Genomic DNA, 27595 nt, shown 5'->3' on the forward strand with positions numbered 1-27595 from the left:
TATCAGTCAGTATTTTTTTTTTAACATTTACTTATTTTTGAGAAGGAGAGCACGAGCAGGGGAGGGGCAGAGGGAGAGGGGGACAGAGGATCCCAAGTGGGTTCCGTGCTGACAGTAGAGGGCCTGATGCAGGGCTCGAACTCACAAACCATGAGACCATGACCTAAGCCAAAGTCAGATGCTTAACCAACTGAGCCATCCGGGCACCCCATCAGTCAGTATTCTAGTTAACAGTGGGCCATAAGTAGTTAAGCTTGGGAGGGAGTCAAAAATTGTATATGAATTTCAACTGTGTGGAGTGTCAGTGTCCCTAACCCTTGTGCTATTCAAGGGTCAACTGTACTTTAATACAACAGGCCACCAATATATTTCATTCACTCACTTCTACATGACTGTGTGAACTCTCAGGGACCATCCTCATGGCCTTCACAGAATGCTTGGTATATTGTACATACTCCATAGCTGTTTCATCATTAAACATACATATAGGGTCTAATGTCTAGTATATTTCAGGCACTGAATTTGGGATACAAATATAAATAAGACATGGTCACTCCCTTCAAGAGGCTCAAGCTCAGTCTAATTCAGTGTTACCAATTTTTATTGACCTGCACTCTATGTCCAAGGACGAGGCTGGTGAAGACATGGTAATGAGTAAAAGTCAATGATTCATGTTGCCTAGACTAGAGTCTGTGACACGTGGTATGGCTCACAGGCTGAATTTCCTTGGAAAGCTGGATGACTACTCATAATAGCCCAAATGTCACTGCCCCTGAGAGGCTGTATTCTACTTTTCTAATTCATAGGCTGATGGGGAGAAGTCACCTTGCCATAAGAACCCAAACAGCTGAACACTGAGGTCTTGATCCCTAGAAGAAAATAAAGCTGCATTTTGTTTTTGATCCTTCACGTGTTTTGTTCATGTTTTCCATGTAAACCCACAGCAGAAGACTTTTACACATTTAAGAAGAAATAAGGTTTTCTTATGCGCTTAAAGAAAAATTGATACCTTTGGCAATTAAGTACCTTCTATGAACTTTATGGCTCTAAATATCTGCTTTCGTTTGTGTTTTGATGGAACTAATATTCATTATTGAGCAGGTTAAGCTATAAAGGTTTTTATCACTTAATCTTTTCCTTAATATTTTCAAAATGGTTTGTGAGCATAGCTTATATGTCATTAAAAGCTTATTTCAGGCAAAATGGATAATTGCAGTGACTGATGAGTATTAATATAAGAGAAAAGTAAATAATTTTGCTGAAATTGCCAGAAGGTCAAGCGTTATCAGGTAATGCATATCATAGTGTCCTCTGTAGACAGAGAGTAAAAGAATGTAGATGTTTTCTTCTTCTCTTCTTGTCTGCAAACACCACACGCAAATATAGTCAACTACTATACAAAGTAAAGACTGCCTTGGCTGTGGATTTGGGGGCAACTCTGCTACTCCATAATACTGTTTATCAACTACTTCAGACGTTTCTGGAAATAGTGGAGGTATAAAAAGGAACACTGGAAAAACATATGGTTTTAAAGAGATCTTCTTAAAATCCTAACTTCGGTGAATGAAAGACAAAAATTATATAGACCATGAAGTGTTATGAGGATAAAAAAAAGGGCAGGCAAAGATATCATCCAACCTCCTGAAAAAACACAGTAAATCTGAACCATAACATTCTTTCAAGGTAACTTAAGGAAAGATGTTAAATCTGTTTCCCCTTTTGTTTTCATGAAAGAGATTTACTCTGCTCTCAATAAAGGGACTTGTTTTCCTGTAACTGTACCAGTTAGATTTCTCTGTTGTAATCTGGAAATCTATGGCTTTGAGGTGCTCTAAGCATTTCTCTTTTTGCTATGTAAGGCTGTGCTGCAAAGGACTATTTCAATTATATGCTGGCCCAACTTTTCAGCCCCTTAAAGGTTACTGGGCAAATTTCATCCAAAACTTCAATATAATGTCAAAGTTACTATTTAAAGTCAATGTATGGCACTGTCTTAGACTCAGGGACTCTTGGTTCTAGTGGTTCTTGGCTTATGCTCACAGCTCCCCAGATTGGTTAGTAAGTTGTGGTCGCCTTCATGATATTGCTTCATCCTTAAATGAAGTTGGCTATAAACAAGATTCAGCCAACAGGTATCGCATATACTAAACTGATCATAGATTGTGCCATCTACCTCACTGCCGGGGGCTGCCCCTTTATATGCAGTCACACAGAGGTGGCCTTTGGTGAGGGCGGGTCCTGGCTTGCCAGGCAATACCGATCTCCTCTGCTGCTCTGCCTGCTGGGTGGTTTGGCTGCCTCAGGATATGCCGCTGTATTTAACAGAAGAGCAGTCCTGAACTCCGCTTTACTATGTGGTGCTTAACTGCTGACCCTTAAAAACTGTCCAGGCCCTATGTGCTTGGTTGTAAATAAATTAATGATGACCGTAAAATACAACAAATTCCACACCAACTGATCCAAGGACTTTGAACCTTACCAGTATCGAATAGAGAAGTTACTTTCAGGATTTTCTTATTTTTTTAAAGTTGATGTCATGGTTGTATAAGCATATATAGTCATCACTAAATAGATGCCTCTCTGTTACAGAGGCAACAAAGAACATTTTTTTTTTTTTTAAAGCCCCACTTCCTCCCCAGGAAATGGTGTATGCTCAGAGAGGAAGTTGTCTTCCTGTTTTCTCCATATTAGCACACTTGCAAGGTTTTTTCTGAGCTTCCAAACTCAAAGTCTCCATCTTATGGAACAAGCAAGCTCCTCTTAACAACTGGCCACATTTTTACTGAGGTGATTAAAAAAAAAAGATTTATTTCCCAAAAATCATAACAAGTATTATTAGCCTAATGTGTTGTCTACTATATTAGACTTCCCTACTCCAATGTGCATCTCATTCGATGTATAGTAAGGGCCCTGGATGCATTCCCTGGGATTATTTTGTCAACATCTTTTGCAAAATACATCAACTCTTAGTTTCCCAATTATGAAACAAACTTGACAGAGCACCTGCTTTTTATTATGTCAGTGTTTTGGGATACAAACTCAGTGTGCCTGGCACCCAAGAATGAAATATAATTCAAGAACGTTTTGTACATTCTGCTCTAAAATTTTAGCATTTCAGCACTGATGTCTGGGGCTATTAAAAAGAGCTATTTGGAAACAAACAAAAGTCATTTTTCCCCCTTCTCTTGAGTTTTTGCAGTCAGTTAAGGAGTTTGTGTTTTGTGTATTTCACTAGTTGATACTGGAAGTAACAAAGTGTAGATAAACCTGAGAATCAAGGCAGGCCTCGGTCAAGATGATATTTTAAATGATGAAGTTTGAGTCTGGTAACTTTTCCTGTTGTCTTTTTCATTGTTGCCTCTGTATCACCAGTTTGTTGACAACTAGCGTGTCAATTATCCATTAAGTCAAGGTTGTTTTTCAAAGATGGTCCAGAAGACCATCTAAATTAGAATTATCAAAGTGCTTGTCAAAAATGAAGATTCCTGGGTCTCATCCCAGACCCATCAAATCAGAATCTTTGTGAGTATGCCTGGGAATCTGCATTTTGATAGCTGCCCATTTGATTACTTAGGGGTGTGGTAAAGACAAAAGTGGTCACCTCTCCCAAAGATACTTGCTTGTTAATAGTGAGCAACCAAAGACCTGAAGTTCTTTAAAACCTACAGCTTTGTTGTTGTTGTTGTTGTCAGGGTCAAAGTTTTTTGGGACAAGGGAATTTTTTTTCCATGTCCCACAAATCTTATAATTAAGGCAGCTCCATCTTTACCTACTATTCATAAATTGAACACTGGGTGTCAAATGTCAAGAAAAAATTGGCATTCTTTATTGGCAGCCTGTAATATACCATGATGGGCAGATATTCTGAAGATAATTAGCCTGGGGAAAGGCATTATAAAATCTGCAGGCTCTTTTAATTGTAATTATTTTGAGTACATTTATGCTTGAACACTGCCCACAGAACTCACTATCAATTATTATTTTTTTTCCGTTACCCTCCAGCAAGAAACAATTTCCCACATCAAGTGACAGACCTCAAAATCTCACACTATGCTTTAAAAATATATTAGTGGTCATTCCTGGTAATTGTCCAATTTTAAAGAAATAGCTTTTCTTACATTTCTGTCCAAGAAAGAGGTCTAGGTCCATTTTATTGTACATGTTCAAGATTTTGATAGAAAAGCAGACTTCAAAGCAAAGTAAAAGGATGCAATTAGACACCCATGGTTAACTATACCTAACTAACTGTTAACTGTACCTCACTTGGATGATTCTCAATGAATTTTCTCCGTTCTTCTCAATAATGATAATGATACCTTAGTATTTTAGATGTGTCAAAACACAGTTTATACAAATTTATCAAATGATTTATCAAATTACCTACTAATTAGTATAACATCAAGACAATTAAAAGGCATTTATCCATTTAACCAGATGACCAGGGCTATTGTTTGTTTTGCCCTCCTACACGTTGCTCAACCTTTCTAAGGCTCATTTTACTCATATTTAAACAAGAGTGATAATAGGAACTGCATCAAAGAGATATCAGGAGGACTAAGTGATGTGTGTGAAGTACTTAGCACAGCATACAAGAAGCACCCGATAATGTTAGTACAGGCATACCTTGGAGATATTGCAGGCTTGGTTCCTTACCACTGCAATAAAATGAGCATCACAATCAAGCAAGTCAAATGAAATTTTTAGTTTCCCAGTGCGTATAAAAGTTATCTTTATACTGTACTGTAGTCTACTAAGTGCGCAATAGCACTGTATCTAAAAAATGTACACACTTTAACTTAAAAATAATTTATTGTTTAAAAATGCTAATCATCACCTGAGCTTTCAGGCAGTTGTAGTCACTGGCCCCAGATCACCATAACAAATATAATAATAACGAAAACGTTTGAAATCTTGTGAGAATTAACAAAACCTGACACAGGGGCATGAAGTTAGCAAACGCTGTTGGAAAAGTGCCACCAACAGACTTGCTCCAAGCAGGGTTGCCACAAACCTTCAATTTGCAAAGACATGCATTCCAGGTGAAGCATGATCAAACAAGGTAGGCCGGTATAATTGTTATTGTTTTCTTATCTCTGGGCATCATGTTAGACAATTAAATACATACTATGATACTTTTATAACACCAACACATGGATGTATCGATCAACTTCTGATACTGTTTTACACTATAGCATATGTAAATACAATTGGTTTAACTGAGTTTAGAAATTCTTTTGTCTCTGCCTTTTCTAAAGCATCGTATATGCCCTACTTCCTCAAACTGCCCATGATGCTGACTTCATTCTATCTATTGACTGGAATATATCTAGCTTTATAATCCTCATCTATCTTTGTAGATAGAAATTTGTCAGATTAGCTTATGTATAATGATTCCTTTTTAAGACAATTTAAGTGAATTAAAGTCAAATAAATTTTAGGGAGGCCTGAAAGTGGCTCAAAGTCATACTGGTCCCCAAATATTTAGGAAATCCTAATTCTAAACTGTTAACATCTTGATGTGATACCAAGACCATTTACAAAGGCTCTTTTTGTTAATTAGTTTGTGGGGTGCTAAGTGAGTTATTTAGTAATGATTATCAATAGTTAAATATTTCACTGTGAAAATAGAATAATAAATAATACTCCTCTGGTCTTAATAATAGTCACAAGTGCATTCATTCAACAAATACTAAAGTCCTTCTGTGCATAAAGGATCATCCAATGTGTTGGGGTCTTTGAAACATTGTGATCCAATCTGACGAGCTCCAAGTCTTGTTGGGGAGCGACAGAGAAAAAGATTTGATAATATAAAGTTATCAATAAAGGGCCATGAATGCAGAGAAGAGGGATTAGAAATCTAAAAAGACTGTCTTTCTTTTTTTTAATTTACTTTTTACTTTTTAATTAATTAATTAATTAATTAAAATTCAAGTTAGTTGACGTACAGTGTAGTATTGCTTCCAGAAGTAGAACCTACTGACTCATCACTTACATATAACACCCAGTGCTCACCCAATAAGTGCCCTCCTTCATGCCCATCACCCATTTAGCTTATCACCGCACCCACTTCCCATCTTGCAACCCCTAGTTTGTTCTCTGTATTTAGTCCTAACTTTCCAGGACTTAAGGGCAAGTCCTAAGAAAGGGGAAAAGGAGAGGTACAGCAGGGGCTTTGAGATGGAAATCACATAGCTCTTATAGGGCAAACGCACGGGGAAATAGGGCAAGTTAATTATTGTGAATGGAACACAGTGGCCCCCAGGGTACCTCATGGAGAGGATGGAAAGAGGTTGGAGTTCTAATCCAGGAAACTCTATCTCTCTATCTATCTATCTATCTATCTATCTATCTATATCTTCTGTAGGCAATGAAGATCTAGCAAAATATGTCTAACAGAAGATCAACAAAGATAAATTTTGGTTTTGAAATTATCTTTTGCAGAATACAGAATGCAAATTAGGTAGAACAGAGAGAATGAGGCCACAGAGGAACTTAGAAGGGTATCATGATGACACAGGAAGAAAAAAGATGAGGGCTGAACTAAGATATCTGCATTAGAGATGAGAAAGGGATCCAGACTCAAGACAAATCCCAAGATAAAACAAAGATGACTTGGACGCTAGATGGATATGGAGCATGTGCTAGGGGTTGAGAATAACATCCAACAGACAGAGGAAAATAGTGTGTGTGTGTGTGTGTGTGTGTGTGTGTGTGTGCGCGCGCGTGTGTGTGAGAGAGACAGACAGACAGACAGAGACAGATAGAACAGGGGGGAGTAGCAAGGATGTTCAGAGACGTTCAAGGGTTGCCTGGATATGGCAGCTAAAAGAGAGTGCTGATGGGAAAGAACATGGATTTAGAAGTCAATATCAGATAGATGTAACCGAGGACACGAGCTTGTATCTGATCACTCATAGGGAAAGCAAGAAGAAGAGAGAAGACCAAGGGCAGATCCCCAAGGAACACTAACATTTAAGGATTTAGTGGGAGAAGAGAATCCAGCAAAGAAGGAGCAAGCAGAGCAGAATGATCTGGAAGGAGCCAGAAGACTTCCCAGGAAGCAGAGCCTGCCGTTGTCTTGAGAGACAAGGCTGCCACCAAGGAGTTAACTCACTGTTGTTCACCGCTCTTTCACAATCTCCAGAAGTGCTAGCGGAATGAGAACGTTCCCATGATAGAGATGGCAGAAGAGGGGAAGAGAGAAGGAACAAGGGGCTTAGATAACTCATAAATGAGTCATCAGCCCATAAACAAGAAAGAGTCAGCAATATGACCATGCCTGCTGAAATAAAGGAGCAAAAAGAGCTCTCAATTTTGAGAAAGTGTCCCTAAGAATTGAGGCAGTGTGGTAATTTAAACAGTAGCTCTGGAACCCCCTGCAAGCACGCTGGTATACCTCAGTAAGTCTTTGTTGATGGATGAGCTTCGGTAAGTCACTACCAGCGGGGGTGCCTCAGTTTCTTTATGTTATAATTAGAGGGAGTGGTCCCTTTGGTCCTCACAACCATCCTAGGTGGTGGAAACTAATTTGCGCCCATTTGACAGAGGAGGTAGCCAAGATACCGAGTATTTAGGAGATTTGTCCAGACAGGTGGTAAGTGGCCAGGCTAAATTTCAAATTTGGGCTTTTCTATCCATCAAACTCACACTCTGTTTCCCATTGGGACTCTCAGAACTTTCAAAGGACTTAAATATTCTTCATTTTTCCCCCTTTATATGTGAAGCTATGAAGAAAGCTGCTTAGGAGTTACCATCTCCACAACAGGCAAAGTAATTGAGGATCTGCCTACAAGTAAGTACGTGCCAGAAATGGGGTGTCCTAAAACAAAAGTCTACTAATTCTGCTCCCCTTTAGGGCCTTTTAAAGGTCATTGAATATATTACATTAACAAACTTTAACTTTGAGACCAAAATTAACATCTTGGAAAGAAACTACTGTTACTCTTAAAACTGTATAAAATATCTTTCCTTTCTAGAAATTACAGTACCATGGAAATGAATCATCTGAGATTCTGTCTTAAGAAGTATAGATGGCAGTTTAAGTATAGCTCTCTAAAAAGAAGCAGCTTTTCCTCCATCATCTTACTAGTTAATCTTCCTGGGAACAGGCTGATATTTACTCATCCCAAGAGAGAGTTGAATTGTCTGGACTCCAAAAGATACCAAGGATAAGGTTTTAAGTTCCCCACTATTAGTCATCACATGGAGAAAAGTGACAGAGCTCTTTACAGATGCATTGCTTTTTCTTTGCCCTTAAAATGGCAGTTGAAACAACATTCAATGGATTTAAATTAGGAAATGTCAGTAAAGAATGCTCTCCCTTCCTTAAAAGTGATCGGTTCCCCGGGTAAGATGTGAAATACTTTGCCGTCTCTAGACGACAGGATCAGATAGGCGAACAATGCACTCGAGAGCTTTGCAAAGAAACATTAGACAAAATAGATCAGGTTAAAGTGGACACAAACGCCCAACAGCAAATTCTAATTATTTTCATTCCTAGCCTTGAAACAAAGAGACAATTTAAAAAATATATACATATGTATAGAGTGTGTATATATATGTGTATACACAGTGAAGGTATTTCTCCTTCATTTGATTTACTATTGATGCTCAGATTTTCTCTGTAGCATAGTACATAAGCAGACTAATAACTGAATAATAAAAAATGAATACTTTTTAAGGCGCATTTCCTGCCTAGGTCTTTTAAGGCCATGCCCAAGTTATTCTGGTAAACTGATGTTGTGGATGAAACCCAGGTTTCCGAGTCCAGAAATTATGGGTTTTAATTCCAGCACCCCCATTTCTAGGTGTCTAGATCCTAGACAAGCTACCGAACTTTTCTGAGCTTCAGTTTTGAAAAAGTCTGTGAAAAGGAAAAAAGAGCACTAACTTTTTGGGTTCTTAGGAGGATTAAATGTGATAAGGGATGTTACACCCTCTGGAAACATTAGCTCTCATTTTCCTCTATGGGTTCCTATTCTTTCTGTGAAAGCATACACCAAAATAGGACGCAGTTGTGAATGTTGGTAAGCCATGAACCCAGTTCCAAGGCAGAAGGTTTAAATAACCAAGAAAACTCCAGGAATTGTTGATGCAGCTATCTTCCAGATGAGAAATGCTCACAGTCATGGGGAACACACTGTACACTTGCTTCTAGATCCTTGGCCGAAATTTCTGTCTTGAATAGCAGTGGTTGGCTACCCACGCTACCCTCTAAAGGCGGCTATATTTTAGTAGCTGTCAAATAGCTGATGCATGCTAAAAACTACAGAAAGTTGCCTTTTCCTCCTTAAATTTTTTTTTTTTTAATTTTTAAATGTTTATTTATGTTTGAGAGAGAGAGACACACACAGAGACAGAGCTCAAGCAGGGGAGGGGCAGAGAGGGAGGGAGACATAGAATCCAAAGTAGGCTCCAGGCTTCGAGCTGTCAGCACAGAGCCCAACGCAGGGCTCGAACTCACGAATGGTGAGATCATGACCTGAGCCAAAATCAGACGCTTAATTGACCGAGCCACCCGGGCATCCCAGCTCTTTAGGTTAATTGCATCCATGTGCACAGAAATGACCCAAATAAATATGCTTTAACCTTTCAGGATAACTGAGATTTTGAACTCAGGTCCAGTTTAGAAGTAGAGGCTGAAGATTTTGAAAGAATTGTGTGCCTTTGGAAGTCGGGTACGGGTTTCCTTCTCTAGAGAATCTTGGATAATTGAGCTTGGGTCTCGCTGTTCCCTCATTGCCTTTGCTTCACAAATCAGAAGGACCTAGCCTATAAGAGACATGCCTCCATGTGCCTCTTTTCTGTCCTAGGACCTAAGAAAAGCTGCCCCAGGACCTGCTGCTTGTAGCTCATGAAATCATGAGTCATTTGTGTAGCAAAATGATTCGCCACTTATGTCTGTACAAAGTTGAAAAGGGGATGGGCTGAGGATGGGGCAATTCAAGTGCAGAAATAAATGCTCTAGGAGGGGCACGGGCTCCTTAAGATGCTGGAACAGGATACTGGGTTCACAGTTCTCGGGTCCTCAGCATTCCCGTCCTCCTAAGCAACACGTCTTCCTGAAGCCTTACAGCCTCATGATAGCAGCATATGACACAGAACATTTCGGGTCACAGAGTGCTCTCTCTTCCACTTCCTGTTGTTTTTACTTGTGTGCTTTGTTTCTTGTTTTCAAAGGTATTTACTACCACCTCTATTAGCTGTTCCTAAATGAGCCACTGGTCAGTGATTCCTCTGGTGAATACACATTGTTATTCTGTCTTCGGAGATGAGGAAATCTGAGGGAGGAAATGGTCAGTGGCCTTTTCGTTGTGGTGCAGAAAGGTGGAAGCAGACTGTCTCAGTGAGCAGTTCACTGACTGGCCCACTGAACCTTGCTGCCACCTGGACATGCCCGGCTCCCCACCCCCCACACTTCCGCCTCCACACCTGCTGCCGAACATGGCCCAGCTGCACCATCAGCCCTGGGCTGCCTCGGCTCCTGCCTGCTGCTCCCTCCACTCAGCCCATTGCTTTTCACCCTTGAACCTTCTATCCTCCATAATCAAATGGCACTTCCAAATCCAGAAACTGAAAAGCCATGGGTTTCAGAACACACGAAGGCAATGAGGATGCTTTCTAGCTTTGAGCTTTAGGACAAAAGGGACTCGGGGAAATATTTCATAAAATTATAAAAGAAGAACAGGAAAGTTCAAGGCTAACACAAGTACTGCATATAGTGAGGCAGAGTTACATACTCAATTTGCTAAAAAAAAAAAAAAAATATTTAGCATCATCTTTGCAGATCCGTGTGTATCCAGTCCCCAAGAACACCACAGACAATGTCTGTGAATTCCTTTTAGGCATGCCTCCTAGGGCAGAGGAAGAAGGTGTAAAACTAGATACTGGAAGAAGAGCCCGCCGTTGCCTAGAATGAAGAATGGGAAGAATTTAACCTACTTTTCAACATGAAGCCTTCACTCATTCTTGGCCTTCTCTTTGTCGTCTGTCTTGACTTCTCTGTCCTAAGGTCTATGTCCCCGGTGGACCTACCAGGAAGAGGGGGCCACTGCCTTATTCCATCTAAATGCCTCTGTCAAAGCCCACCGCAAATTTTACCTTCTCCACGAAACCTTCCTGCCGAATTTGACTCTCGCTGCTCTCAACTATTAGGGTGTTTATTGCTGGTGCATTAAGTTCAGAGCTTTGTAATTTAGATGCCGTGCATGGCTATGTCTCTGGCACTGTATTTGTCTCAACTCTTCCCCCACCCCCACAGTGTCCAGGCCAACGGCACATTCCAGTTACCCATTTGCTGAACAAATGTTTATCGATCATCCATGTGTGCCTTGTATCATATTCCATTATGAGAATAAAAAGCGGAAAAAGACACAGTTCTTGGTCTCACTGAGATAGGAAAGCAGAGAAACAACTCACCGGAATCCAGTGTTCTGTGCTTTCTCCTGCAGAGTATGAATACAAGGCTAAAGGCTAAAGCGACACAGTGGAGGGGCACTCAAGTCTAGGCGATCCTGGGGAGCAGAGGTCAGAAGGTGATTTTTGAATTAAGTTTTGAAGAATAAGCCGACATTCAGCAGGGAGACAAAAGGGCAGAGGGGAATCCCAGCAGGGACAGGAAGATATGCAAACGTGAACAGGCATACAGGGGGCCATGTAGTGAAGTGTGCAGGGAATTGCAGGTATGCCTGGAGACCAGGGAATGTGAGAGCAAGCTAGTGGGGGTGTGGAATGAAGAGCCCGACTAGTACCCTGTTTAAACAGATGCATGAATGCACCCAACATAGTCACTTTACTCATTGCTTATTACGTTATATTGCTCTTCCTCTTAAAATATGAGAATTCACTTAGCTATTTTACAATTTGTCAGTCTGTACCTCTATGTCATTGAAATACTTCCCTTGGTCCCAGGAAAGCCAGTGAAGGGGAGTGAGAATGTTCATTCTCTGCACATACTACAGTATTCTACAAACACAAGTGCACTGTCCACCTAAAGACTAAGCCATCGTACGTCATGACGATGTTATGCCAGGGTGCTGATGGTACAGGTCACACAGCGCTAAGTGCTGCCCTGAACTGTTCCCACTCAGGGCACAGTTAGTAGTTAGGCTCTGTGAGATGCCATATTTAAAGCTGATGCTTTGATCCAAAGAACACCATCCACTGACAACGTATTCCAGCATCTCCCCTCACTGGGATATCTGGGCTTCTGCTTCCATGGTTCCCTTCCAATTTTACAGACCCAACCTTTACGTCCTCTCTTCTTGAAGGTAAGAATATGACAGGTCAGAGACGATAGCAGGAGTGGACGAGGGTGAATAATGGCTGGCAACTTTCCAGGTGATTACAGCGCTGAGAACATGTCACCCTAATGGAGTGCTATATCTTTTGATAAACTCTGCCTGCTTCAGATACGTTACAAACATGAGACTTAACTATGTAGCCACTGCATTAATTTATGCATCGATTTCTTGACTGCTCATTCTTAGAGGTATTAACCCAGTGTAATTCAGTACTTCCTTGGTAAGCCTTCCATAGGAAGATTAAAACAATTTTAGCGATTATAAACTATCTAGGTTTAGCAGATGCTGGTACTCTATGGGATTGTGACCTGAAAGGATTTATGTCTAAATGTGATTTAAAGTCTCTCTCTCTCCAAGACTTCATTTTACCTTTCATGCTTTCCAGTCTCTCAAAGTGCATTATTTCTCTTTAGAATAGTTTATCTTACTTAATAATTACACGCGAGATAGATGTTAAATAGGTAAATATATTTGCTTTCTGCATTTGGTGTGTTTGTATTAATTTTGGATTGTTTTGGAAATTGCACTAGAAAAAAAAAATGTTTCAGTCTGCCTTCTGCATGTTTCCACAGCAGTGTCAGTGACAGAAGGCAGCTGCAGCATTGACTTTAACTTGGTTTAAAGACTGATATTTGACTCCAACTTTAAAAACGATCGTCGTACTTAAAATTTAATCTGAAGGCATATGCCTCCTCAGCGAACCCCACTCAATTGTCATCTTTAATGGGGGCATTACTCGGAAATCCAGTTTTCAGCATGTCCTTTTTTGTCCTCAGGGTACATGTCCTGAAATGTATTTTTATCTTGATGCAGAGTAAACGAGTTACTTGGGTCAACCCTGACCATTATTTTAAGGGCAGGATTTCTTGAATGAATATGCCAGGTATAAAAACAGATTCTATATCGGTTCCACAAGATTGTCTTGTGATGCAACTCTTTTTCTGCTCCATTGGTTTCATGTTAATAGGGAACACATCTCATGGGGGTGTGTAGCCCTATGATGCTTGTTCTTTTTTCTTTTCTTTCCTTTTTTTTTTTTTAAAGCTGATTTGATGTTTTCAGTCAGAGTAGTATTTTCATATGCCAAATAAATTCAGATCTCAGAATTTTTCCCCCAGTTTCTATCGGAATACAGTTTTCAGAAAAATATAGAGGCCTGATGAAATTTGAATTTTGATAAACAACAAACACCTTTTTTTAGTATAAGTGTATCCCCTTCAAACCTTGGGACATACTTGTACTAAAAGATTACTTGTTGTTTGTCTGAAATTCAAATTTAACTGGGCCTCCTGTATTTGTATTTGCTAAATCTGGCAATTCCGTATCTGGGGGCAGTTGAATTATGATCAGCATTACATTATCTCCAGATTGCAGGTCTGCAAAATCCCCAAGGGACCATTCTTTTCATGGGTATGTGCAAAAGTGGAGATTGTTCCACAGGCCATTCCCAGAGGCTCCATGGAGCCATCTGGTTTGGGGTCTCATGGCTCTAGACACTGGAGATTAACCAGTCCCTCCTTTAAAGAACGTTTAAAAGCTTTAAAGCAACAAAAATAATGCCCTTCACATAGTGGGCACTCAATGTATTTACTTCTGTTGATATCTTTAGTGTTCATTAGCGCCAGGCAAGATGAGGACCTCTTACAAACAGCTCCTAAGTAACCCTCAGTTCTCAATCCAAGCACTTCCGGTTCTTCGGAAACCAGACGTAAATTCTACCTTGTTTGAGAGGACTTCTCACCCAACCTCAGACATGAGTCCTCCACCACCCACCTCTCTAGCATTTATCATTTATTCCACTCATTTGGCGTTTCACATGTCCTGCTTAACATTTCAACCAAACTCTCATTTACAAATCCCCCGAGGAAAAAAATGTAGATAGCGGTAGCAAAGCGCTGTGATTTACAGCATGAGTCCCGGAGTCTCCGTGCTGGTCTCAAATGCTGTTCTGCCTCTTCTCGCCTTTGTAACGTCTCACAGACACATCCGCTAAGCCTCAGTTAATTATTTTTATCCCTCAAGAAAACGGGGTTAATAATACCTCCTAGTATTGTTGTATTAAATGAGATAATGGGTAACTCTTGGCAAACACTGAATGGTGGTGGGTAATTACCATCACCATCATCATCATCATCAGCCTCATCACGTTATCTTTCTTGAATCCACACTCCCTCCAGTATCTCTTATCAGGCCCTATGTGAACTGACTGAAGAATCACGCTGGAGAGCTGGTAGAGACTCCAAATTCCCAGCTGCACTTGTGCTGAAAAGCACTGTCTGGAGACAGATGAGCGAGTCTCACTCGTTCTGCAAGGTAGCGATTTCACTTGCTTAATTCTCGATTTCTCTGTACTCCTTGAAACCTACACATTTAAACCACGGCCTTGTGTTCTGCTTGGGATTATGTGAGAAGCAGGAAAACTTTAACTGCCTTACAGATTTGTTTCCTTCGTGGCACCAGCCTGGGGACCCCTCCTGGGACTCGTGTCACCACACACTTCCTGCCTTACCCTTTATTATTTGCTGCCTCTTGATTTTTCTCTCAGTCATCAGTGAGGAAGTTGCATAACTTAAAAGCTAAGTGGGAGCTGCTTTCCTGTAATCTGTAGTCATACATATTCTTTTTCCTTAGGGTAACTTTTAAAAGAAATGTCATGCAAAGTGCTCTTCTGAATGAAAACTGACTTTTTTTGGCATCTGGAGCATGTGCTAGATTGGGTTTTCAACATCTTATGTCCACGTACAGTATAATCAATAGAGTCACTTGGAGAAACAGTATGGTTTTCTTAATATCGGAACATGTTAAAAAAAAAAAAACCCAAAATATAAGTTTCCATGACTTCCTCTGAGTTCTCTACTGGCTTTTTCCAAAGATCAAATTCGTAATGCTTAGCATAAGAAATAAAGAAATGAAAGAAAAAAGCATTTTGGGTCATGCGTTCATCATCGGCATAACACTTTCAAAACTATAATCTCTCAGAAGGTTCTGGCAGAAACCCATTCATCTTTGTATCAGGACCCAGCACCTTTTTTGTCACAGGTACCCAACAGTATCTGTTGAGCCAACTAATGAACAAGTATTTATTGAGCACTTAGGAGATGCATTGCCCACTTGTGGTATAGTGTTAGTATCACTGTGATCATTAGTAAATAATGATATCAAGCCAGTGGTATAAGCTGTGGGGGTCTGGGTGAGAGAGTTTACAGTGTCTGATCGTTTAGAATTCACAGCAATCGGCCTTGCCGTTCCCATTGTTAGCCCCAGAGAACAACACGTTCCCACGTTCCCACCTATCTTGTTTTTATTGATTAACCACTTTAAATTCATTCTGAACCCATCAAGGCTCAGAAACGGCCCTGGGCCTTTCCTTCTCTGGTGTCCAAGGCGGCCCCATGAGCCCGATCCCGATCCTGCAGGCTTCGGCCTGGCCCATCTGTTCTGGAGCCCCTGTCATCTTGGGAACAGTGCAACACTGTGGAGGCCAGGCTGTACCCAAGGTTAGAGACCCCGCCTTTAAAATTGCTAGTCTGGGAAAAGCGGGAAATACTGTTTCAATTAGAAGGATAAAACATGGACAGCCATGAACCACTTAAGAAGTTGCATACTACTTGTCTTTAACCACAAAACCAAAATCACCATTTAGCTCTGCTTCTGCACAGCATAGGGAAGATCTGAGTGGCAGCCCAGTTGAGCTATTTCTTTTCCTATTTATTTATTTATTTATTTATTTAATTTATACTGTTCTCTGGCCCTGATTCTGCTATTGAAGACTTCCAAAGTCTCAGGGTACTTCAGTGTTAATAGAAAACAAGGAACCATGGCCACATTTGCAGATGGGAATATGGAAGAACCAGGTCCGTATACATAGGAGCCCGTTGCTTGGACAGCAGGAATGAGTGAGGTTTCCAGAACTGCTTTTCAGGTGTTTCCATTCTTGACTGGTTTTCATTCCCTCTTTCCAATGTGTCATTCCCTTGTGTTTCACCTCATTTCCTCCCAGTTTCCGTCTCTACTTGGTCCCGTATTCGTTTGGATCCTCGTAATCTCCCTTTTTCTCCTGGTACAATCTGGTGACTTTATTGAAACCAGACTGTTTCATAATGAGAAATGTTCACAGGTAAAGTCTTCCTGCTGGCAGCCTCTCCCTGCAGTACCCACCCCCTGACCTGTAGTCTCACTGCTGTAAACTGAAGAGTGCTGAGTCACGTGTGAACGATGCTCAAGGAACCACGCCAGCCATGGCACCTTAGTCTTGCACCCAAGAGAAACACCAACACGACTGTCACACACATTTGGAGTTGAGCGCTCAGTGCTGCACAGCGTCACAAGTCATTCCAAGCCTCTGCTCTTGTGAGCATCTCTGTTCAGGCCCCAGTGGGGATGCGTCTGCATACCTCCTGCTCCGTGTCAAAATATATTCAAGCTGTGCACATTTGAATAAAGTTCCATTTCACTTTTAATCCTTTAAAATCTAAAGTTTAGATCACTATGGTCAACAGAAAACAAGTTACATGAAAATCTTTGTTGTGACAGCAAGACTAGGGATTTGCAGAAATGAAGGCAAATAAATAAATTTTATAGATTAATCAATAATTTACTAGTTGTATATAACCTAATTTTATTGTTCATGGAAATATCACCAACTCCCCAACAGAATATCCAGGCATGCACAATAATAAGTCAATTCAGTCATCAGATATTTTGTTGACTTTCAGTCATAAAAAACCATAGTTTTCCATATATTTTTCCATTTTGTAATTATGCAAATATATTTGTCAAGGTAGGAAGGTAGGGAATATTTAACTGTTTGTTAGCCTGATTTATAATTTTTAAATATTTAGATATATGGTACATTGGTTTCCATCTGTCTTGCTCTGAGCCCTGCAAATGTTTAGGGATGGGTCTGCTCAGGTATTTTCCTTTCATTGTAGCTTACAAAGCTTACAAGAACAGCTTACTGTTCTTTTGAACTATTTCCTTTTGGTGATTGGTTTAGGTACAACAGAACTGGATCTCCACCCTCCCCCCCCCCCCGCCCACCCCAGCAATTTATTGTATGTTTTCAATAAGTAGTTTGGTTCACAGGTAGGGATAAAAAAGTAAGAGCCAAGAATACCAAGTTCTTTGGGTCTCATAATTAGTTTTCCAAACCGTTTCTTGACAACCCATGTGTACTCTTCAACACATTCCCAACATTTTATTCATAATATATTAAGGGAAGAGTTACACATGTGTGTTAAGAACATGGAGTTTTAGAGTCAGACAACCCTAGATTTGAATTTTAACTCCACAGCTCACTAGCAGGTGATTTATTTCAACAATTCGATCCTTAGTTTCTTGATCAGTGAAAGGTGATGAAAATACCTACACCCATAAGGTTGCACCGAGGACTAGAGATAACACATGTAAAATGCTCACCGCACAGTAAGCATAAATAGTTACTATTATTGAAATGTCCACATTTTAATTCTCGAAGTATCAGTCTGCTCATTCATTCAATAATCCTCCTGTTCAAAACCCTTTGGCAGCTCTCCGCTGCCCAGAGTGTACCTTCTCATCGCTTGCACCTTCTTGACTCCAGCCTACCAGTCTTAAATTCCCGCATTCCTCTCGGCTGTGGCCATCCCGGGAGACCTCCATGTTCCTTCCTCTATGTCCTTACGACCACAGTCCCATCTGTTTGGATGGCCTCTCATCATTTTAGGCCCAGTTCAAAGGGCACTTCTTGTAAGAAGCCTTCTCATTCACCAGTGTCAATTAACTTTCTTCTCCCTGCAGTCCCAGAGCCCAGGCTCTGTGGCTGTATTAGAAAACCCATTACCATGAACTTGATATTGTATCAAATTTGCAGTCTGTGTCCATCATGTCTGCTCTACTGCCAGTTTCTTTGGGATAGATTGTCTCTTTTTCATACACTCCCTTCCCACAGGCATGTAACATAGTACTTGGTACAAAATAGATGTTCTTAATTTGTTTAAATTTGAATTTGTTGAGATCTACTTCCGTGGTGTCAGAGGTACTGAAGGCATTATTTCGATTCTTCAAGTACTGGGGATTCTTGTTCTCATGACTACGAGATTTTGTAAAAAATGGCATGACTTACACTTTGTAAAACAATTTGCTAATTTCCAGGAAAAGCACTTTGTCTAAAAGCACTTCTTATTGACAAATGGAACATTGTGATATATTGTGCCACTTAAGAAAAGCATGCAATTCATGCTAATATGTTGGAGAGATTTCAATATTTAGATATTTCAAATGTCCACTACTTCTCTGATACTCCTCCCTTCCAAGGTAGGACCTAATTAACCTCCTTTTGAATGGCTTGACTTAATGAATCACTTGTAATTTAAGGAATCAAATAAAGCAGATGTGATAGCATGCAACTTAGGAAACCATATCACAAAAGGGGTCTCCCTTGGATCATTCGCTCTGGGGGAAGCCAACTGCCGTGTCATGAGGATAGCCAGGCTGTTCTGCAGAGAGACCCATGTGGTGGGGTCTCCTGCCTCCTGTCATGAGCGAGCTTGGAAGCAGATCCTCCAGCCCTACTCAAGTTTTCAGGTGACTGCAGCCCCAGCAGAGACCCCTGACTGCCACCTCATGGGAAATCCCGAGCCAGAACTATCCAGCTAAGCTGTTCCCAGATTCCTAACTCTCAGAAAACGTGAGATAAAAAATGTCACTTGTTTCGGGCTGCTAAATTTGGAGGCAATTTATTTTTCAGAATAGGTAACTGATACAAATACTATAGAAGTACTATGAGCATTCTCATTGGAAATAGTCATGGTTTTAAATCTGTGATCATCAATTTTTAAAAGTAGCAGGAGGATTAGAGGCGGTTACCAAAAGTCGTGATCTGGAACCCACCTCTGACTAACAGCAGTGGACATGACTGTCATTCATTTTGTCAATTGGTCATTTCACAAGTACTCATTAAAATGTCTGCTATCAGGCAATCACTGTTTTAAGCCTTGGAAATGCAAAGATAAATACGATAGCGAGCATGTTTTTATTTATTTCTTTAAGTTTATTTATTTATTTTGTGACAGAAAGGGGGGAGGGGTCAGGAGAGAGGGAGAGAGAGAATCCTAGGATGGCTCTGTGCTGTCAGCACAAAGCCCGATGCAGGGCTCGACCTCACGAACTGTGAGATCATGACCTGAGCTGAAATCAGGAGTCAGACGCTTAACTGACTAAGCCACCCAGGCCCCCCAGGAGCATGTTTTTAAAGGTGTCGTGTTCCTGTGTTCTCCACAATCTTATCTACCACAGATAATAAAAAGATTGGTATCAATCTGTGGAGCCCTACATAATTGTGTGCCAAGTTATTTAAGAATTATTTCATTTATTCATTTATTTATTTTTAAGTAAACTCTATGTGGGGCTTAAACCCGTGACCCCAAAATCAAGAGTTGCATGTTCTACTGACTGGGTCAGCCAGGCGCCCCCTAAGAATTATTTTGTGTGATGAAAAAAGAATACGGGAAGAATTGGGGAAAAGTCTCTGGGCCAGTTCCAATCTTAGCAGGTAGAGTTCCAAATAATGCCAGGCCTGACAAACAGCTTCAGGCTTTTAAGCCAAAGACAGTCGTCTCAGGGGGTGTGACAAATGGAATTTCGTGAAATGGCGTGTCTGCCTATGGTCTATCACACATAGGAGCAATCACTGTCAATAATGCTATCCTTGGGGATGAAGGACAGTGACATCAATGGCAAGAAAAATATTCCATTAGTAAAACACCCCCTAATTAATACTAATCTGTTCCCTGGAAAAGCTGCTTTAGAGGAAAGATTTTTTTCCCTCACATGCTCAACTGCCGAGCATTAATTTGGAAAATTTTCCATTTAGTTTCAAGTAATATTAAAAAGCTTCACTTAGCAAAAATTAAAAGTGAATCTATCTCTCAGCTCATGTAAAATAGAAAGATAAGATGTTTTTTACAGGCAATGTCAATTCCTAATTGAGCATATCAATTAAAAACAACTAAATTCTATCATTGTCTGGATTGACCTATCTACTCTTTCGCTTTTATATGACAATGTATTTATTAAATATCTAATTGCATGTAATCTTAGAAACTATAATGTAACAAAGAGCGACAAAAAATGTGGCTCTTGTTTCTCTAAAACCTTCCAAGCCAAGTCCGAAAAAAATTAGCAGAAGACAAACAAATTAAAAATGTATAAAGAACTGGGGCACCTGGGTGGCTTAGTCGGTTGAACGGCCAACTTTGGGTCAGGTCAAGATCTCGCGGTTCACGAGTTCAAGCCCCGCATTGGGCCCTGTGCTGACAGCTCAGAGCCTGGAGCTTGCTTCGGATTCTGTGTCTCTCTCTCTCTGTCCCTCTCCTGCTCACTCTCTCTCTCTCTCAAAAAAAAAAAAAAAAAAATCATAAACATTAAAAAATTTTAAAAAATTTATAAAAGAACAGTGAGAATGTCTTCATATCAATTCATCTGGGAAACAGTAAGAAATTTTAGGTTCAGTTGAGCAATAGGAAGCAAAATAAATGTGACAAACCAGCAGTTTACATTATCTGTCCATAAGCATTCGCAGAATCAGTAATATGTCAACTGTCACCAGCCTCAGGGCTCTGGTGCCTGCTAGCTTCCTGCTCCCCAGCCTGTGTTCCTCTCCAGCTAGTCATCGGCCTTTAGTTCTTCAGATCTGAAAGGGTAAGTCTTTCTCAGCAAAGTTCTCCTTGACTCCCCAAAATAATATCCCATTTTCTCAGTATGCACACCTTTCCTTAATATTACGTATCCCAGTTCATGGCTCCCTTCCAAAGTGGGATATGCTCACCCCAATGCCTCACTGTTCTCCTGTCCCGACCATCTTTCCGTCATGTTCCTTGTGACTGTGAGCAGTTAGATATGTATGTGAGTATTTCGTGACCATTATGTCTCAGCCACAGCTAGATCATAAGTTGCATGCCAAGACTCCAGAGCAGGAGGTCTCCTTTCTTATCCTCCCCAATTAGCCCAGTGCCTGGCACGCTGTTGTTACGCAACACCTGTGCGAATATGTGAACAAAGGAAGAAATGAGCAGAACGGTGTGTGCTCAGAGCCGGAACTCTGAAGTTGAAGCCATCTGAAGTTAAACAAAGGCCATTCTCTCACTATCCAGTTATGTGACCTTTGGCACGATGTTGTCCTCTCCTTGTGGGTAAAATGGAGATGAGAGTAGCGTCCTCACGTGGGTGTCGTGAGTTTACATGAGAACATGCCCACCGCGTGTGTCGCTTGATAACCTGGTGTTGAGCAAGCGCTTCTTGTTGCTGTTGCCGCTGGTTCTGCCTCCACTGAATGAAATCATTATAAACTCACTCGTCCGGTCTCCCTTCTTGCGGAGGAAGGCAGAGGAGAAAGGACTCAATGAGAGCATCTCTGCGAGGCTTCTGGACAGCCTCGTCTCAGTCACCTTTGGCTTCCTGTCACTTTTTGCTGCCTGGCTCACTCCTCGTGGCATAAGCTAATTTCATCCACCCCTCCCAGCCACCGCCAGGTTTCATTGTCAGTTCCCTGCAACTCTTTGTGGATACAGCTCTCTAGTTTATTTGACTTTCATCCTTCATGACAGCACCCGGTTGCTAGGACTTGGCACCATTTCTCTGAAGGGAAATGAATTCCCGTTCAAAATGATTTCACTTTCCTAACTTCCAAACGCTGTCCCCCAGAACAACCGTGTTCCCCCTGACTTTCCTCTCAGGATGACTTCATGCCCCAACGACAACAGTGTGTGACAAGAAAAGGGATGGCCGCCGTCCCCCTCTCCCTTGGGACATTTTAGCTTTGGGGACAAGTGGTTTTAGTCGCTGACGCTGAGGAAGGCCTCCTGCAAAAAGAGAGCTGCATGCTCAGTCAGCCGGACCAGACCAGACCAGACAAGCCTGACTTGCCTGAAGGTCCTGGCTCTTGGACCCTCACTGTATTTATAAGTCTTAACAGTGTAACTGTGAATTCCATTCTGGTGATGTTGCTTCTGGCTGGCAGATGGCCATGGTTTCCAGTCGTTCACAAGCAATTCTGAGGCCTGCTGATATGGGCATCGAAAGCACTAGGCTCTCTTTTCTGTAACCGTGTGCATGTATTTTCTTGTAAGGTTGCCTCTGACGTCTCTTAAATGTACTAAATATTTTCTGAAGATACAGCTACTTCCACTTAGGAAAAAAAAAGTATTTTTTATTCTTTTACTTCCAAAGATATTGCTTTACGGGACAATCTATAAAAATAAAGAGCTTTTACTGAGTTCAGGGTTTAAACAAAGAGAGAGAAAAGCAGTTTCTAAGCAGAAAAATGCAACAAAGACTTTACTTCTTACCAAATAACTTAAGAATGTCTGAACAAAAACATCCCAAACCTGCCAGTGCCAGAATTTCTCAGATAAGTCAAGAGAGAAGAAAAACACAAACCCAACCCCAAACCACCAAGAAATCTATGAAGGGCAAAAAGAAAACAACACTATATCAAAAAATGCGGTTAAATGCTTAAAGAAATATATTGTAAGGGTATTCTAGAAAAAGCAATTATATATCTGAGTGCTTTCTAATTCATTTTCTTTTGCAAACAGTTGGGAAGATCCTACGGAGCCCATCTCCTTCTCTAGCAGGCCATCCATGACCCCAGGCACCACAGGGAGCCCTGTGAGTTGCCAATCTCTATCTAGATGCCCCTTTACCAGACAATGCCTTGTGTGCCATGTTATAAAGCACTTCCCACCATGTGTCTTTCTAACCAGACTGCAAGTATCCTGGGTACAGAAGTCTAGACTTCTATTTGTATTATCCTCACAACACCTACCATGGTGCCTTGAACACAAGTGATCAATACATATGAGTTCATCAGCTGCCCTAAGAATTTACCAATGTTTTCTTCACACCGGTGGAGAATAAAAACCTGAAAGAGTACTTTATTCCATTATACCAGGAAGAACAGTAGAATCTGCTATGTCAGCAATTTTCAATTATTTGGGGCATTCACTTTAGAGAGAAATCATGAAGTCTTTGAGCTGCACAGAAATATAGTCATTTGGTGTTTACTTCCATATAACATTGTATCTTGCAAAATCACGCACAGGTATAAAATGCAGGAAGGTGGGTGTGCATATGGAAAACACAAATTTATTTACTGTATTTTGGTATCCTAAATCCCGAGAAAACTTTTCTTAAATATGAAAGTATTATACTTAGAATACAAATGCTATTTTTATCAGCAGTTAGCAAGTTTTCAGAATTGTTATCCTCAATAGAATAACATGAAAATTGAAATAGCTTTTAAAAACAATTTTAATGAAATATGGTCTGTTTAATGAAAAATGTTCTACAATATGACTGTCCTCTGGTTCCATTTTTAGAAAGAAAACCTTGTGCTACTTTAAAAATGGGTATGATGACAACATTTGTGCAAAAATTTCTGGTTTACACAAATACATCAAAGTGCATTAAAATACCTTTCAGAGGTCTATACATTTTGCTCTTTCAAATATGTATATGTATGTCTATACATATTTGTCCATCTTGATTCTCAGTTTAAATGCATTACTTCACTTACTGCTCTTTTAAGATTTATACATATTATTCTTTCAATGATTTGTACGTTTTTTTTCTCAATTTAGAAACCTGAAATAGCTAAGATGTTGGAAGAACAGGACCACATTTCATTTACTTTATAGCATCTAATATGCAGAGATTAACACTAGATATACTAGCTCTTTTCTTCAAATGGGTAAATGAATATACAGAGGTATTAAATGATTTACTAAAAAAGCACATGAGTCTTGGATTTCCTGATTCTCAAGACTGCCACCGTCAGATTATGCTGATTCTTTTTTGGCCAACCTGAGATCTATAGAATTCCCAGATTCTCTGATTTCATCCATATATATCTTTGGCCATGACTCTCAGGAAACAGGATGATGCTAAGCTTAATTTGCATGTGTGATGTCTATGGAAGGGATGTGACACTTGTCTATCTAATTAAAACTCTACCTCTCTACCCAGATAGGGGCTTTGTAAGAGGTCATCATATTCACTTGTGTACTTCCTTCCTTATTCTTGTTCTGATGGTCACATGAGATCACTAAATGCTCAGGTCCTGAGCTACACTTCCATGTTTAGTAAATCAGGAAACAGTGAAAGATGTGTCTTGTGACACTTTCATTCCAAACTTAGACAAGGCATGAGTATTTAATGAAAGTGAGTGGACATGAACGAGAAAGGTCAAGATTTTAATAACCTGAATTGATATCTAAGGCAACCTATAAACCAAGAAAAAGGGTACATGTAAGGGATTTTAATCAATATCTTTCTCTTTCTATGAAAACTCTCCTGATTACCATAAGTAAAATTGATGATTTCCTGTTTAATATCTCACATCTGTTTTCATCATAGCACCCAAACACTTCATACACCTGTCTTGTAAATGTAAAGTCTTTAAGAAAAGTGACCATGTTCTACTCACCTCTATATCCCTACTAACTTCAATAATGCCGGCATGTAGTATAATACGCTTATTTCTTCAATGCTGAGTAAGTAAGTGTTTGTGCATTCTATAGCCTTAAGGATTGCGTACTGGAGCTGGTTAATAAACCATTCAATATTTAGTGGTACCTATGGTACATGGTAAAAAAAAAAGGGGGGGGGCAACAATGAGGGGCACCCTGAGGACTTTGGAATGACAGAAGTGAGATATTCCTACATAAAGTGAATCAGAGAAAAGATGAAAAAAATGTATCAACTACAAGAGAGTAAGACTTAACTGGAAACTAATCAGCTATATGTAAGATCTCACGACAAATTTGCTGGTAGGACAGAAGTTTGGTCACTCACAGGATCCCTGAGAGAGCCACAGAGTCATCATCCATGGCAGCGCTATTTCGTTTCCAAGCTTATCTTACCAAAGGATACCACCTACCCAGTTCTGTGGGCAGGTATATCCTTACGTTAAAAATACTTCACTGGTTTCCTTGTTTTAATCCTTTGAACATTCAAATCATTTGACTAGCCGCTTCTGCATCATTTCCATGCTTACCAGGAGTTGTGATGGTTATAAATGAACTCACATAGCTTATTCAGAGGGAGATGATACATTTGTCTGAGAACTTGAGTGTCTAGGTATACCAGACAACTATACCTCATACTGGAGACTAATAAACTGGCATTCTAACCAGCCTCTAGGAATCAGGTTAGTTTGCCTCTGGTTGATATCACAACTCATGATGTCCTGACATTCCAGTCACTGTGCTTGCTAGTCTGAGGGCCAGAGTTAGATGTTAATGACTCCCCCAGGATGATTCCTCCCTGGTGGTGCTTGTGGCCTTCTCTAAGCATCACATCCCTGTCCTCTCGTGAGCTCTTTGCCTTTCTTCTTCCAATGGCTACACGGATTATGTGCTTAACACTATGCTTTAAACCACTAGAGAGTGATCCAAGATAATGTGTAATTAAGTGAGGATTGTTTGGCACAAACTAAAAGGGTTACAGAAATTTCAAGCAAATAAGGATCGTTGTGGTGGGCAATCATCCAAGGAGAGATTCCTAAAGGCCTATGGTCTTAAGAGGGGACTTGCTGTCTGGATAGGATGTAGGTGGGTGGAAAAGAGGGGAAGGGAACTTCTAACAGGAGAATGTGGGTCCACAGATGTGGAGGCCAGAATGGTGGGTCACATTATTAGAGTATTAGAATTAGAACAGATTCGTCAACATGCCATCTCTTTACTCCCTTCAGGATAAAACCTGGAGGTTGATGAGAAAAGAAATAAGCCTCCTTAAACTTCCAGTTGCAAAATAAATAAGTCCTGGGGATATAATGTACAACATGGTGACTACAGTTAGTAACACCTTATTGTATTTTTGAAAGTTGCTAAGAGAGTAGATCTTAGAAGTTCTGATCACAAGAAAAAATTGCAATTAACTGTGGTGATGGATGTTAGCTAGACTTCTTGTGGCAATCGTATCACAATATATACAAATACTGAATCATTACGCTGTATTCCTGAAACAAATATTATGTTATATGTCAATTATATCCCAATAAAAAACAAAATTCAAAAAAGAAATGTCTCCTGACTTAAGCTTTGAACTGGAGGTGTTAATAAAAAACAAAACAAGAGGCACCTGGGTGGCTCAGTCAGTTAAGCATCTGACTCTTGATTTTAGCTCAGGTCATGATCTCATGGTTCACGAGTTCCAGTCCCACGTTGGTCCCTGCACTGCAGAGTTTGCTTGGGATTCTCTCTCTCTTGACCTCTCTCTGCCCCTCCCCTGTTTGTGTTCTATCTCTTTCTCAAAATAAATAAACACTTAAAAATTTAAAAATTTTAAAAAATAAAACAAAACAAAATGAAATGAAACACAGCATTCTGTTAAATGCCTAGGTTCAGAAAAACAATATTAACATTTTAGTTCTTTGCCTTTAAAGACCAATTGTTGAATGCTATCATTTATGCAATGAGAACAATTATAAGAACTTTTTGAAACAAACTGAGAAGAAAAAAAGTAATATCTATTTCCAAAATAAAGCATTTTGAATGGCAAAGTTACTTATTAGCCCAAATTTGTTCCAGAGACTACACCACCACAGGATATGAGGATTTATGGTAGTTAATTCCTAATTTTTTTAAAAAAATAACTTTTTAAATAGATAACTTTCCTTTCAATTACTCTCCAAATAATCTTTACAGATAGAGAAAACTGGTATCTTTGAGAATGCAACATTTATAGTGGGAAAAAGTTAGGTATTGACGTGCTTTCCTCCACTCTTTGTAATACCTAAGTGAAGAGGGAAACAGAAAGTAACTAAAATAATTTTCTCCCAGCTCACTCCAGACAGATCACCCTTCCACCTGCCACAATAAGTGTTTGGTGGTAGCAGGACAGGAAAGAGAAGAGCAGCAAAGAGGAAGAGGGAGAAGAGGAAAGGGGGTTGGGCGGGCAGGAAGAAGGAGCAGTCTGCACCTGCTCAGAGGAAATGGGGCCTGGGGGGGCTGGCCTCCAAAATTAGAACATGAGCCCCTCTCCCCATTCCTCATCTCAGTCAGCACTGCCTTCGTCCTACTCCGCAAGTCTTCCCATCCTCCATTTAAGTCTTGCTTCCAGGTTGAGACCAGTAAAGACAATATAATTCCTGAAGGATCACTTTTCTTATTTATTTATTTATTTTTATTTTTATCTTTAAGTTTATTTATTTTGAGAGAGGGAGAGAGCATGCTTGAGTGGGGCAGACAGAGAGAGAGAGAGAGAGAGAGAGAGAGAGAGAGAAGAATCCCAAGCAGGCTCTGCACCATTAGCAC

General features: G+C 40.2%; 1 protein-coding gene and 1 long non-coding RNA gene across 3 annotated transcripts in view; one reads left to right on the forward strand and one right to left on the reverse strand.

Annotated features, from left to right (window-relative positions):
• MAML2 (mastermind like transcriptional coactivator 2) overlaps positions 1-27595 on the reverse strand; it is a 347206-nt gene that overhangs the window by 214163 nt on the left and 105448 nt on the right. The gene's annotated exons all lie outside the window — the stretch shown is intronic.
• On the forward strand, positions 7131-16762 carry LOC132661123 (uncharacterized). Its single transcript, XR_013550069.2, has 2 exons — positions 7131-7428; positions 7725-16762. It is a non-coding gene; the product is annotated as an uncharacterized LOC132661123 (long non-coding RNA).

This window comes from Panthera onca, chromosome D1 (assembly GCF_046562875.1).
Source record: "Panthera onca isolate mPanOnc1 chromosome D1, mPanOnc1 haplotype 2, whole genome shotgun sequence".
In the NCBI taxonomy this organism is placed as follows: Eukaryota; Metazoa; Chordata; class Mammalia; order Carnivora; family Felidae; genus Panthera; species Panthera onca.